Source organism: Leptonychotes weddellii, chromosome 6 (assembly GCF_054177405.1).
Source record: "Leptonychotes weddellii isolate Sample4059 chromosome 6, ASM5417740v2, whole genome shotgun sequence".
NCBI lineage: Eukaryota > Metazoa > Chordata > Mammalia > Carnivora > Phocidae > Leptonychotes > Leptonychotes weddellii.
Window position 1 is genome coordinate 67,808,451 of NC_138374.1, and position 15,640 is coordinate 67,824,090.

Consider the following 15,640-nt stretch of genomic DNA (forward strand, 5'->3'; position numbering starts at 1 on the left):
ATAATCCCCAAATTAAAAAAAAAAATGCTGGAGAGTCTCCAAGCATCAAGAGGGTAGAGAGGGACCTTCTCAATGGCGGGATGAGTTCTGGGGGGGTCTCCATTTGACTCCACCTGATGAAGATATGGAGTCTTACACATAAAAACATCTCTGTGGAGGGGGTGGGAGGGATGGGGTAACTGGGTGATGGACATTGGGGAGGGTGTGTGTTGTGGTGAGTGCTGTGTCTTGTGTGGGACTGATGAATCACAGACCTGTACCCCTGAAACAAATAATACATTATATGTTAAAATAATAATAATAAAGTATCAGAATAAAAAAAAATCTCTAAGAAAACTCTGAAAGGAGGACTGCGCATTATGTACACAGTTTAAGGGCCCATGGATGTGGCAGGGGTTTCTAGGTGAATCCACTAAACCCACCTTAACCTTAATATGCTTTTATTTGTGGTGGTAGCGACATGAAAGACACATGTCCTTACTTTGTTGTGAACTCTATCCAAGCCTAAAGTATTCCCTGCATTGTCATATTTCCCCTCCTCCCCTTTATATTTTGAACATGGATTAGATGCTAATTATGCTTTGGAATATGGAATCACAGGTCAAGTTCATTGTAGTGGTTAAAATATTAATGCATAGATAATGAAAAATAGGGGCCTTTATTCCATAGGGCATTTTTCATCTTAGGAAAATCTCAATAAAATTATTATAAAATTAAGTGCCAATGAGATTAAAATGACCCAGCTAAGTGGCTGGGTCAGTTTGGTTCTTGCAATCAAATTCACTCTCAGGCAGAAGGAAATTTTACTGTAAGAAACCGAGAAGGCTTCGGAGTTTGACATGAGAAAAGAGCTTTAGAGGGAAACACAGAATTTCAGGAAGAAAGGGTGTCTTACTCTTGCAGGCAGTAAGAATGTCAACAAACAGAAAGGAGAGACTGGTATGCTCACAACAGAGAGAGATGGGCCTTGTTTGTAGTAGAGTAGGAAGAGGACCTTGGCTGATCTCTTAAAAGGGATAGATGGATGATAGAGGTAGATACCAGAGGCATCTCCCGTGAAATAGAGAAAAGTAGTAGCAATGTAGGTTTCTGCTGTTACTGAAATAACCCAAATTACCCAAGGCCTGGAAAATTAAAAGATGAAAGGGAATCAGGGCAAGAGGACACTACAGAGGACACAGTAGCCTTCACTGAGCCCCAGAAGGGACCAGCTTCTGAAGCATCAAGTCCTGTGCTTCAGGGCAGGTGTGTGTTGAAGGTGACTCTCCCGCTGGATCAAAGATGAGGACCAATGAGAACATTCTCGTAGGACACAACCTTCATAGGTTTACACAAATTGGAGCAGGAAGCTTAGAGAGCAGGGCAAATATGCCTTAATTAGGATTCCGGTTGGGATATAAACACAAGAAAGGGCTTGGCTGTAGGAAGTGGGTTAATCTCCTCACACAGAGCCTCTCAAGTGGATCTCTGGGCCATCCAGTTCTGTGACACTAGAAAGTCAGTAGGTGGAGGTGACACGGAAATAAAGGTAATTTAAATAGACATGCTGTGTCCCATGATAAACCCTGGATCAATTTGGTGACACAGATTCTTCGTTATAGTTATTTGCATTTCAAAAGGAAAGAGTATGTTAAATGCTACCCTCTGACAAAGGAGAAACCATGTATAGGTGGATATTTTCCCCTCTAAGGATGGGAGGTCCCTTCCATTTCAATTTCATTTCACAGATTTTAGAGCAATCATTGACATAGTGATTGATATCTAGAGAAATATTATAAAGAGTCATTTCTGTTCAATTTCATTATTTCTCCTTGTTTTCCAGATAACACTAAGTTTCCCTATGGTGTTTAGCTGGTGATAATATGTCTCTAGATTATGAAGAATATTGGTTTATCAGGATAATTTTGGCTAGAAGTAAAAGACCACAACTCAACAGACATTATCTCATAAAAATACTTTTTTTCTCATAAATAAGAAATCTGACAGTAGGATAGTTCTCAAAGTTGGTGTATACAGCAGCTCAATGATGTAACCAAGAGGCCCAATTCTTTGCATCTTTCTATTTCCCAATGTGGTGGATTTGTACGGTGATATAGTGAAGCTGAAAATTTATTTCTGGGAACTCCCTTCCCTCTATAGTTCTGAGTTAGGGTTGACCACAAGACAAATTTGCATGCAATCTGCAAGTGAAAGATGAGGCAGCAACCACTCAGCTTGGAAGGTGCTGTGGTTGATTACACCTGTTGTCCCTGATCTGCTGGCTCCAGTCCTTGGTGAAGGGCAGCAGGTTAAGTCAGCAGCTTCTCCAGCACAAATAACATCTCCTCCTTCAGCTTTGCTGAGTCCTTGGGTAGATGTGTGTACGGCTATTTGATGATGGGTACCATCTTCTATGGGTTACTTGCATGCAGCATCAGGGTTGGGTGTTGTTAGAGACAGAGATTTCAGTTTGTTTTCATGGATTCCACTCTGTCTTTGATTATCCTTACTTTACATTCAGCTTTTCTTCTTTTTTATTTTTATTTTTTAGATTTTATTTATCTGAGAAAGAGCAGGAGTTGGGGGGGTGCAGAGGGAGAGGAAGAAGCAGACTCCCTGCTGAGCAGGGAGCCCTGATGTGATGTGGGACTCCATCCCAGGATCCTGAGATCATGATCCTAGTCAAAGGCAGACGCTTAACCAAATGAGCCACCCAGGCACCCATCAGCTTTTCTTCTTAACTGCCTACCCTGCAAACCTGCACTGACTTCATGCCCGTGACCAGATGCAGAGGCAATAGAACTCTTTTATGGACTTCTTCACTTACTTTTCTATGATCCCTTGACCATTCCCTTCTGGATAGCTATTTCCCCTAGCTTCTCCTAGAATTGTGGATAGTTGAATACCCATAATAAATTCCTTATTCTGTATAACTCATATCAGTTTCGCTTCTCTGAATGAACCTTTACTGATAAAACCATCATCAGTGTCACGATTGGCTCCCCTTGGTGGTTGCAAGTTGGCTGCTTCAGAATCAGGCGTCCCATACAGATGTGATAATATACAGTGGGGCAGGTATGACTGGGGTTGGGATTCATGTACCCTAAAGTACCTCACTTCATAGAGAAGGCTGGGCACTTGAACAAAGTCAGGATCCTGCCAACAAGAAGGAAGGAGTTAACAGCTGCTGGGCAGGCTACCAATGGAGTTGCTGGTATTTTATAAAGGCTATGAAATTGGAGCTGGTACTTGATAGCTCTGTGTGTCCTTTGGATTCTGAAATTTTGCAAATCAGGAGACATGAGAAATTTGGAATTGGATTTTGAAAAAGCTACATTGGCTCCAGCAGGAGATGGCATGGGCTGCTGAAGGTGATAAAGTAGGAAAACAAATCAGCCGGGCATCCGACTAAGGATGTTTGGGCTCACATGAAGAAATGGAGAAATTGGCCAGAGAAGATTTTGTAACTTTAATTTTGGGGAGAATTTAATTTATTCAATGGGATAAGTTATTTTACTTGGGGATGTTTCCCTTCTTACTTTTGTAAAAACAAAATGAAACTTCCATTTTTGGATTTTCATTTGTAGGAAGCTAACATCAGGAGTTAATAGTTTTCTAATTTTGGAAACTCATATGGTGCTTAGATTGTCTTGTGTTTGTAGTCATTTTCAGTGAATTATGTTAGACATTGTAGCTGGGTATGCTTTAAGAGGGAAATAGATTATGAATTGAACTTTATGACTAGTTGACAGTGTAGCCTTCAGATTAATGTAATTATCATCTTCTCCTAACCTACATCTGAAGAGCTTATAAACCAATATTGAACTCTCATCTCACTCGTCCCAGGAGGTACACATATAGAACTATAGCCCTGGAGACAACCACCCCAAGGGTCAGGCAGAACTTCTATAGCTTCTCCCTTGAGGGGAAGCCATTCCCATGGTTGGTCATAGGCTTGGGTCTTACACATCAGGGTATGGATCTGACTGTAGGAAATGTACACATTCCTATACCTCTGACAGTTACCCTTCTTTCTCCACCTTTTCCTTCTGAAAGGAGGAAGGTTTGCTAATGTGTTTTATTATTTAAATAAAAAGGATGGTAACAATAACAAAAAGTATGACCATTTGGTAAAGATTCCATCTGACAATGGAAATGATGAAGCATATAGATGTAGATCAGAAAGGAAGAGAAATCAAATAAAAATGTGAAGACTGCATAGAACAACAACAAAAAAAGAATGTTTAATTTTTATATTTTTGTGCCATACTCCAAACCAGCCCATGTTTAATTCATGATGCTTATATTATGATGTTTTTATAGTTGAAGGAATGTCATAGCTATGGGGGCCTGTTTTTGGCACAGTGGGTTAACTCAAAATCTCTGTTGCTTTAGCCATAAAGGTTTATTTTTTGCTCATGACACAATCCAATGTGGGTCAGTGGGAGTGGCATTCTGCTTCATGCAGTCATGTGAGGTTCAAGCTTCTTCTAGCCAATGGCTCTACCATATTTAGCAGCCTCCTCCATTGTTTACAGCTTCCTGTTCAGCAGTCTCCTCCATTGGATACAGGCAATATAGAGAAAGAAAGGTATCAGAGGACTGCATGGGAGTTTCTATAGCCAGGCCAGAAGTGTCGTGAATAATTTCTGCTCTTATCCTGTCAGCCAGCATGGCTTCTATGGATGTCTCTGTCTGCTATGGAGGTTAGAAACTCTAGTGTAGCTATGTGAGTAAGAACAGGGAATGAGTTTGATGAGTGTTATAGATTGAATTATGTTCCCTAAAATGATACGTTGAAGTCTGAATCTCCAGTATCTCAGAATGTGACCTTATTTGGAAATAGAGTCAAAGCAGATACAATTAGTTAAGATGAGGTTATAGTGGAGTAGGGTGGGTCCTTAATCTAATGTCATCATTGTCCTAATAAGAAGAGGAGAGCCACCAGTTGGTTAAGCGACTGCCTTCGGCTCAGGTCATGATCCTGGAGTCCCGGGATCGAGTCCCACGTCAGGCTCCCTGCTCAGCAGGGAGTCTGCTTCTGACCCTCCTCCCTCTCATGCTCTCTGTCTCTCATTCTCTCTCTCGCAAATAAATAAAAAATTAAAAAAAAAAAAAAAAGAAGAGGAGAGCCACACAGGAAGACGATAGCCATGGGGTGACACAGAGATTGGAGTGATGATGCCTCTATAAGGATCCATGAAGGGTTGGCAGCAAATGTCCCAGGCTAGACGAGGCAAAGTAGGATTCCCCTCTGTAGGCTTCAGAGGGAGAATGGCCCTGCCAAACTCTTGATGTGAGCTTCTAGACTCTAGAACTGTTAGACAATGTATTTCTGGTTTTTAAGCCACCCATTTGTGGTAATTTTCTATAGCAGCCCTAGGAAATTAATAAAATGAGCACCTAGGAAACTCTGACAATGCATTTTTCTTTTCCTTTGTCAGTGTGTTCCGAGAGCTATTTAAACGTAGGTGATAGGAGAGATGGAACAGAAAATGGCCATAATAAGCCTGAGATAGGAGTAGTTAGCACTGGGGAAGAACCTTATCTCCCCACCTTCTGCACAGGTACATGGCCCCTCTGCTGTGTTGTCTCCTAACATGTCACTAAGGGCTCATGAGACCCCAGTGAGACTCACCTGGGATATGTCTGCTCTTCAGGTTCATGGCCATAAAGAATTCTGTGTGTGGAGAATGTATAGAATTTATAGAACCAATATCATAAGAACAGGCAACACATTCTGTGTATACGAAGCAAATACAGTTGACAATGAAAACAAAAATAATACAAAAATCCCTAATGCCCTCCTGAGAGTCCCTGCTCCTGACTTGTGTTACAATGAAAAAACACACTTGAGTCCTTTACTCTCAGGAACTTATTGGGAATATTATATGAAAGATAAATCCCTATTCAAATGGGAAGTATAATAATTAACCAAAACCACGAGATGGAAAATTCTGAATAGTTTTAAACAACTGTTTTACTTTTTTTCTGAGTGAAAGAAACCTGTGGGTCCCTATATACTTTTAAGAAATAACATATACTTACTTGAAAAGTTAAAACTTTAAGACTACTTATTGAATTATGTATATCCCCTTCCTAAAAACTTACCATTATGTATATGATTTTAACCAACATTCTCATAAAACAGAGAAATCTCATAATGTCATTTAATGAGTACTGATTATTGTTCTATACAAGGATTTGTTCACTCATTAGTATTTCCTGGAAAATTCTTTTCAACAATATGAACTTTCTGGTCATGATATGATTTAGCATTAATAAATTGAAAAACATTAGTTTATTAACAAAATGCACTTAGCCCTTCTTATTTTTTTTGTTCAGTAGAATATTTTTTTAAAGATCTTCTTGCACTTTTTTTTTTTTTTTTAAGATTTTACTTATTCATTTCAGAGAGAGAGAGCACAGGGAGGGGGAGGGGGGCCAGAAGGAGAAGCAGACTCTCCACTGAGCAGGGAGCCTGACACAGTGCTCAATCCCAGGACTCCGGGATCATGACCTGAGCCGAAGACAGACACTTAACCTACTGAGCCACCTAGGGGCCCCTCCAGGTGGAATATTTTATACTGAGGACGAAAGTCACTCTTGTGTACCTTTTCTTCATTTCTGTGGAGCCGTCTGATTATTTCTTGTGAATTATAAAACAGGATCTAATTTTAGTATTAAGAGTAGTAAATGCTGGGGCGCCTGGGTGGCTCAGATGGTTAAGCGTCTGCCTTCGGCTCAGGTCATGATCCCAGGGTCCTGGGATCGAGTCCCACATCGGGCTCCCTGCTAGGTGGGGAGCCTGCTTCTCCCTCTGCCTCTGCCTCTCTCTCTCTCTCTGACTCTCATGAATAAATAAATAAAACATTTAAAAAAAATAAAAAAAAAAGAGTAGTAAATGCTGGATGAATAGAAGAAAGAGAAAAACTAGTCAGTCTATTAATTTTTATTTTAATATCCAGATGTGAGTTTGAATTCTTAATACTTCATTTAAGAAATTATGATAATTCTAGTGCGCCTGGGTGGCTCAGTCGGTTAAGTGTCCAACTCTTGATCTCAGCTCTGGTCTTGATCTCAGGGTTGTGAATTCAAGCCCCCCATTGGGCTCCATGCTGGGCATGGAGCCTACTTTTAAAAAAATCATAATAATTCCAGTAAATCCAGAATAGAAATGTATGCATGCAATATTAACAAATAATATTGTTAATTAGCCAGTCTGCCACATGGCTCGTTGCAACAAAGACACACCCACGATTCCTGCCGTTATGGAGTAAATATTGGTGCCACCTGTACTTCCCCTGGGGATGACTGGGATGCTGCCCTGTTCAACAGGCTTCATCTTTCCTGGGCCCTTACAACAAAGTTTTTGCTCCTTCCCATTCCTTCCTGAGAACTTTTCTCTTTCCTCAAAACCCAGTAAGCACTCTGGAAAAACAAACAAGGAAATGGCCACAGAGATATAGTGAAAGGGAAACATTCATCAGGAAAGGAAGTAAGTAGATCCATACTATGTCTACAATCCTGCCATGAATCCGAAGCGTTGCATATACTTAATGTCATTAATAATTTCCTGTATGTTCAATATTCCTATATACACTTATTTAAGACAAGTTTCTCATACATTTTAAAAAAAAAGTGTTAGTGCTAAAGAACATTCTAGAGAACCCAGCATATATATGGATGGGTACATATATTTTGTCACTGAACTTTTTTCTACTTATTTCCTCCTGTGAAATGGTTGAAAATATTCTGAAGCAACAAAGTTCTTGGGGCACCTGGGTGGCTCAGTTGGTTAAGCATCAGACCTTTTTTTTTTCTTTTTAAGATTTTACTTGTTTGAGAGAGAGAGAGAGCACAAGCAGGGGGAGCAGCAGAGGGAGGGAGAAGTAGGCTCCTTGCTAGCTGGGAATCTGATGTGGGGCTTGATCCCAGGATCCGGGGATCATGACCTGAGCCGAAGGCAGACGCTTAACCAACTGAGCCACCCAGGTGCCCCTGGACTTTTTTTTTTTTTTTTTTTTTTAAGATTTTATTCATTCATTTGAGTGAGAGAGCACAAGTGAGGGGAGGGGCAGAGAGACAAACAGACTCTCCACTGATCAGGGAGCCCCATGCCGGGCTCACTTCCAGGACCTGAGCCGAAGTCAGATGCCCACACAGGTGCCCCTGTGTCAGACTCTTGATTTTGGCTCAGGTCTTGATTTCACGGTCATGGGATCGAGCCCGGAGTGGGGCTCCACGCTCAGCAGGGAGTCTGCTGGAGATTATTTCTCTCTCTCTCCCTCTGCCCCCCCAACTCCGGCACATGCTCTCTAAATAAATAAATAAATAAATAAAATCTTAAAAAAAAAAAAAACAGAAAGTTCTTTTTTTCTTCATATCCCAAAACACTTAGCACAAAGTAGTCTTTGTGGCAGCCTCTCAATATCTTTGCTGAATGAATGATATGCTTGCAATATGGTAGGCTTTCAAGAAATGTTTGTTGAATACATTACAACAGTGCAAGGTTCTAGATTCTATGGAAACCAGCTTATCTCTGCCCTACTTCCTTGACTGCGATATTGGTAGTATAAACTGAAATGTGTCTGTATTGTTAAATTGCAGTGAACACTTTATTCCAGTCTCACTGACAGTAAGCATTCAGGGATAAAATACCCAATTATCAAGAGTCTTCCTGGAGTTTGAGCTTAACCAAGATACTTTCCATTATTTCAACAAAACTTAATGGCTTTAAATATTTTCACTTATGTTTCTTAGCATGAATAAAAATAATTCCAGAAGATGGTTTCTCCCCAACTTAATTCCCTGTGCAATGAGGGATTTATTCCTCTATACCACGATCTATGGAATTTTTCCCTATATCACCTCAACTTGGAAGGCATGTTCTGTTTTTATATATGATAAATCATTTAAGAAAAAATTGCAGTGAATCAGAATGTGTTCACTGTAATAGAGATTTTTCTCTAGTTCATGGTGGAGCTTTGGTTATATAATAATAAGAAAAAGTGTGTTAGTCCTTATATGCATGGATTTATTCTTGGCTATAAGAGAAACTAGTGTTCAGCATATGTGTATTTATATCTTTCATAAGAGATAATTTTTGTATTTCTACAAAGCCCCAACTCAAATAGGTTCTAAATTTGAGAACTACAGGACCATATCATAAAGAAAACTGTGTGAATTTTCAGCTCTCCTACTTTTCCTCTGTAGAGAAGAATAGGGCTACTGGATACAGTTAAATGATATGACACTTTAGCAACAAAACTAGTGACTAATAGAGAGAAAGCACTAATTATTTAAAAATGTGCGAAATTATAGAATTTTTCTAATTTTATTAGAGAGAGAGTGAGAGAACACAAGCAAGGGGAGTGACAGAGGGAGAGGGAGAAGCAGGCTCCCCACTGAGCAGGGAGCCTGACATGGGGCTCCATCCCAGGACCCTGGGATCATGACCTGAGCTGAAGGCAGACACTTCACTGACTGTGCCACCGCGACACCCCTAGAATTTTTGAGTTAGGGTATCTTGGCATTCTTCTCGTCTAATCTGCTCATTTCAGTAGATGGAGAAAGTATTACCCAGCTGCAAATACACAGCTCATGCATTTGAGAGGAGAAGGAGGTTTAAGGAAGATAATATATATGTGAAGTGCCTAGACTCAGGTATCTAGTTCTTCCGGGAGTGAAGGCAGTGTGATGTTGGGAAAGAGATAGTTTAAAACCATAAGACACATCCAGGACAACTATAGTGAAGGAGAACAGATAGAGAGAGAAGGTGGCTGGATTGGGAGAACAGAGAAACCTTTTTGCTGAGTATCTGGGGCTGATGGAGGAGGTTCCTGCTTCTAGTAATGCTGGTTTCCTGTTTGTCCAACCATGTGAAAGAGATGAAGATATTTAAATTGAGTTTAAATTAAAATTAATTTAAATGAAAATTAAATTCACCTTGAAGGGTAAAATGTCTCCACTTTTAACAAAAGTCAAAGAGTTTTGTTTTTTGTGTATGTGATTTTTTTTTTTTTTAAAGACCTAAATCTAGCTATCTCTCAAAATGTCAGGCTTACATGCACTGACATCACCATTTTTTGAAGGCACATCTTGCCTGGTGTGTGTGTACTCTGGGTCTCAAAGTTTTGACTGAAATTGTAAGTTGTGACCCATCTGATAAATAAACACCTGTTGTACATTCTGAAGGCAGCGTGGAATGGTCAGCTGGGAGCAAATATGCTGCAATCCATCCACCCCTCTTCTAGGTATATGTCTATAAGGACCTGCTCACACACATCCATAAAGAAAAAGGTCCAAGTTGCAGAATTGTGTGTGGTAGTAGGAAGGAGAGGCTACATCCCAGAAAATGGTGCTGAGTGAGAAAAAAACCAGAATGAGATCTATAGTAAAATGTGCATAAATCAGATATATATTCCATGTCCACATATTTTACAAATTCATTTAAATCTTTTAAATATATTAGGCATGTACCTCTGTCTGGGAGGTTTGGGAGACATGAACAAACGAAAAATGAATGAACAAAAATATTTCCCAGGCAAGAAGTACATCTTGCATGAATGCATGGAGATTATCTGCAGTGAACTGAGGAATAGGATTTATTACAACTTTTGTATCTGAGGTCACAAGAAAGAACAGAGGGGAGAAAGGAAGAGAGAGGGAAAGAGGGAAGAGAGGGAGAAAAAGGAAGAAAGAAAGTTCTGTAATAACACATGAATGTATTCTTTGCAGAATGAGATGAATTGAAAGATGCCAAACATGCCCTGTGGGATTTTACAGTTTACTGAACAGTTAACAGGAAGGTCCTATATATTCATTGTCTTTGCTCCCTTGCTCTTGCCTCCCTGTTTCCTTCACATAAAAGAAACCACAATAATCCTCTATCAATCATTACTGAGAGAGAAAGGGAAGGATATAAGAGATATATATGAGTCTAACGTTGAGCCTTTTCTTGAGAAGTAGGTTTTGTCATTTGCCAATACACAGCTATTCTAGACGTGCTGTTACATTTTCCAATTCACTAAAAATTCTGGCCAACATTTGTCATTTATGACATCTAAAGAGTATGTTTAGCCTATTAGAGAGCATGTTCATGTACAGCTCAGAACTAAAATAACTGAAAACCAGACGTCAGCTTGTTTAGAAAAGTTTAAAACACAAACTACATGCTTGCAAGCTCCAACCGTACAAAATGAAAACCAGGGGAGGAAATTATTTGGAAAATTCATGTAGAAAACGTGCTGGAGGGTGTGGTGCCCTGTCCTTATCCCCCTGCAGGGCAAAGATACTGGTTTCCCTGTGGCTGGGAGATTATTAAAATCACAATGAATACTTTATTCCAGGCTTACTAACAGTGTTCAGGGAGACAATACCCAATATCCGAATAGTTAATACCCAATTGCTCAGAGTCTCTCAGCTGAGGTCCTCTTGAGGACTTGCCTTGGCTAAAGGGAGCTGCCTGTCCCAAGTGAGGTACCCCTCCCTGGATCTGCCTGCATCCAAATGCCTGGTCCTTGAGGGCCAGGTCCCCATGCCTCAGGGAAGAGCAACTCGGAGGGACCTTCCCAGCTCCAGAGTCTACTATGGGATGGATCTGCTGAGGCCTTTGTTGAAGCTGGGCATCCCAGTTCAGCTTCCTCCTCTGCCCAATCTCTCCCTCCCAGGTGTATGTAGATCCTGAGCACCTGCCCCATTACAGCTCCTGCATCTGACTCTCTATGGCAGTCTGTTTCCTGGGAGAACCCGAACTAAGATTGCAATAGAAGGGTTTCCCAATGAACACAAACACTTGAGATGACATGGTGTCCTTTACCAACACGGCCACACTCACTACCTTCAGTCTGCAAAGTAATAATAATCACAATCATAACAATGATTCCATTCATAATAGAGTGCCTTCTTTGTGTCTGATACCATATTAAACAAGGGAATTACAGAGACCACCAATAAGACATGGCTCTTGGCCTGGAGAATCTTGGAACAAGTGAATTTCTGGACAATTATTAAACCTGAAATTTCCTTTTATCTATGTATATATGTTTTTCTTTTGACTATTCTTATTTAGTTACAAGAATGTTGAGACAGTATCTGGAATATACTAGTAGGTTTACAGCCATCTTTTAAAGACTGGAATCAGTGGAGAATATAATACAAAAATCTCATATTTATATTACCTGGAGTAGAAAATCTAGCATTTATTTATTTTTGCCACCCATGACGTGCTTTCAAATTGCTTTTCATTCAATAAGGCTCTGTCAGCTTAGGTTGCTAAGACACAGGCAAATCTTCCAGGGAGCAAAATATATATCAGGGATGAATAATTCAGAGGTGATCAGGTTGAAATATTTTTATCAGGTTTTCTTCCTAAAATTTAGCACTTTGAATGCAGTGCATTCCAGAAGAGAATTCTATTGACTTTCCTAAGACTTCTCAAGAAAAATTGTTAATGAAAGTATCTTTCTGGGAGATAAAGAGGCAGAAGACCTTATGGAATTTATAATCAATCTGGTTAAAGGAAAAAAAGAAGATGTAACCTAGAAAATTCAGAATACAGTTAGGAAACAGTACATGATAACATATATAATTATATGTATAATTGTTATATATATCATGTATAATATATAGTTCTATATTGGAAGTGTTAACTTTTTAAAATATACATAAGGTCAAACATAGAACCAGGTCAGGTTATCAATAGAATAGATAATAGATCGATGAATCCCAGAAACCCCTGAAAAAGGATGTAGGACGAGATCGTTCTCACTTCAGAAACTACAGGTGATAAAGGTGATGGTAGACATGGCTGAGATAACTGGTCATTACAGTTAAGGGGACCTAGGGGAAAGGATGGCACAGCGGGGACAGGGAGGAAATCTCTGAAATGCAGGAGTTCATTGGCATGCTTCAGAGGACTCCCTTGTCCTATGGCAACCATGACAACAAAGGGCACAGGCCCCTCGGGAGTGAAGGTTTTGGTCATCCTACTCTGCAAGGGACAAGGACCAGCTGAAGTTTCTGCTGACAGCAAAGGAACATGGAATGGGTAGGAAAAAAAGCAACAACTTTGTAAATATTATGACCACACACCTGGTTTCAGAAACAAGGATTAGAGCAGTAGGAGTATTTCTTCCTTCTTTTGCTGTGAATATATTTGCATATATATATATTAACAGTTCTTTTCTTTTCCTTCTATCTAACATGAGATGCATTAATAGGGATAATCTTATATTGAAGATACCAGATATCAGAAAGAGAGTGATGAGTGTAGGGACCACTTGGGCAATAAAAGTTACTTAAGAAATAGCAGGTGCAAGGACACTCAGACCCCCCTCTGTCTCCTGAAAGCAGGAAACAAATCTCCCATACTGGTCCATGATAAACCACTTACTGTAATAAATGTAGTCCAATCCTATACATTTTCAGGCATCCCTAGACAAATGTATCACAGTGAAAAAATATGGGTGTCCCTACGACACCTTACATAAAATAAAAACTATTAGTAAATTTCAGAAAGTAGTAAATTCATCTGTCACTTAAAATACCCACATACCCGGGCGCCTGGGTGGCTCAGTTGGTTAAGCGACTGCCTTCGGCTCAGGTCATGATCCTGGAGTCCCGGGATCAAGTCCCGCATCGGGCTCCCTGCTCGGTGGGGAGTCTGCTTCGCCCTCTGACCCTCCTCCCTCTCATGCTCTCTGTCTCTCATTCTCTCTGTCTCAAATAAATAAATAAAATCTTAAAAAAAAATACCCACATACCCTTGTTACAAAGGCAGAGTAAATGGTTTATAAAATGTGATTTTATTTTATGTAACTCTGCTGTTTCACAGGGCATAACATTTTCACAACATTTTTGTAAACCACATGCAGTAGTGGCCCAACCCTCCACATGGCCATCGCTGGACGAACCAGATACTCTCAGAGTGCACACATCTGCAGGGAAAAATACTGAAGTTTCAGAGGTGGACTTGTGTGCCTTATTTCCCATTTCTAGTGTATTAGGAAATGACATGCCCTTTAATTTGCCAAAAGCAAGGCTTGTATTCTGGTAGCACCATGCTAATTCTTTCACAAGGTAAAGCGAATACCGAATACTGAATACCGGAATGATAAAGACAGGTTGTCAACTTTAAAAAAAAAAAAAAAGGTTGTCAACTTTAACAACAGCCAATGAAGTGTGAATAAGGAGACATCCTGTTGTCACAGACAGACAACAGACCCCTAATATACAGGAGGCTTTTCAGTTTGTGACTCCCAGGCCAGAAATGTCAACTGCTTTTCCATTCAATCTAATGCTTCTAGATTCCCACTAAAAATAAATACATGAAAAGCACAGAAAAGTTGCTTACTGAAAGGAAGTCCTAAAGAAGAGGAAAGAAGGGAATGTAGAAATTACAAAGTTATGTAGGACACTCTTTAAATGCAAATTAACCATCTTTCCATACCTTGACAGCAATATAAAACACAGACAGTTGCCGAACTGGTTCAGGTACTTTAATACCAGATGCATTTTTAGTCCTGTACACGAAATGTTTGGACGTTATTTGTGTTTATATGAAATGAGGCCAATAATACTTTTCTACAGCAGTAATTGCACACCAGGAAGGACAAGACAAACCAAAATCAAGGAATGGAGTGTCCCCAAGCCTGCAGAGTGAAAAGTCTATTTACACAATTGATTCCATACACCTGAATGGGTTCCTTCACTATAGGAAATCCATGTGGAATAAGAAATGGAGAGGTATAGAAAGGTTTCTAGAGGGGAAGAAGGATGGCCCCCTTCCCACCCCCCCTGCATTTAGTTTTCTGCCCATTCTGCTTCTTCACATTCTTCTCCTGCACTGTCTGCTGTCATAGATGTGGGTTTTCGCTAAGAGACTGCACGAGGAGGGTATTGTCTTTTATGCCTTCCTTTGGTGTATAAGTTCTCTGATGGCCTCCTAGAAAGCTGTTTTAGTCCGTGTGTAGGCAAGCTCTGGGTTATTAGGGAGCTCCTAGTAAAATACAGAAAAGTGAAGAGCCAGCCCCAAGCAGAATGGTGTGTGGGTGATGTCTCTTTCTGACTTATATCAAATGCCTATTGGTTAATTGCTTGGGAATTAGCTATCATTTGTTTTTGATTATCACCACATGCAACTTTAGCTAGCTACTGGGAGTAAACTCTTTTCATTTTTAGATGCAAGACATTCCTCTGGATTAGTTGCATTGGCTACTCAATACCGAAGGATTCCAGTTGGGGTGCAGATAAATCTCAGCAGAGATGATGATGATGCTTTCTTTCAGTAATCCTTAATCAGCTGCACCTTCTCGTTGGGGGTGGCCATCCTCGAGGGTCCTTCCAGGTTCACCTGCCCCTTCCTGCTCTGGACCAGCTGGGTCTTCGTCATGGCAGGCTGGGGGTGGGCTGGGGTGGCAAGAGGGGGGCACCCAGGGTGGGGGCACCATCAAGATGGGGGTGAGCCCTCTTCCAGAGCCCATCACTCTGGTCTGCTTTTGGCTCTACGGGAGGATCCTTCCCTCTCAGACCCGGTGTTTTTTAAAACATTTTGAAAATCGTTTCATGAGTGTCTTCCAGATAGTGAAAAGCCAAGCTGAGGATAGAGGATGGAATTAGGTAGTAAATGTGTATGAGTAAATAAAAAAATTTGTATATA

At 40.3% G+C, this 15,640-nt stretch overlaps 1 pseudogene; it reads right to left on the reverse strand.

Moving 5' to 3' along the window:
- Positions 1-14,784: 14,784 nt before the first annotated feature.
- Positions 14,785-15,373, reverse strand: LOC115940790 (14-3-3 protein theta pseudogene; annotated as a pseudogene).
- Positions 15,374-15,640: the final 267 nt, after the last annotated feature.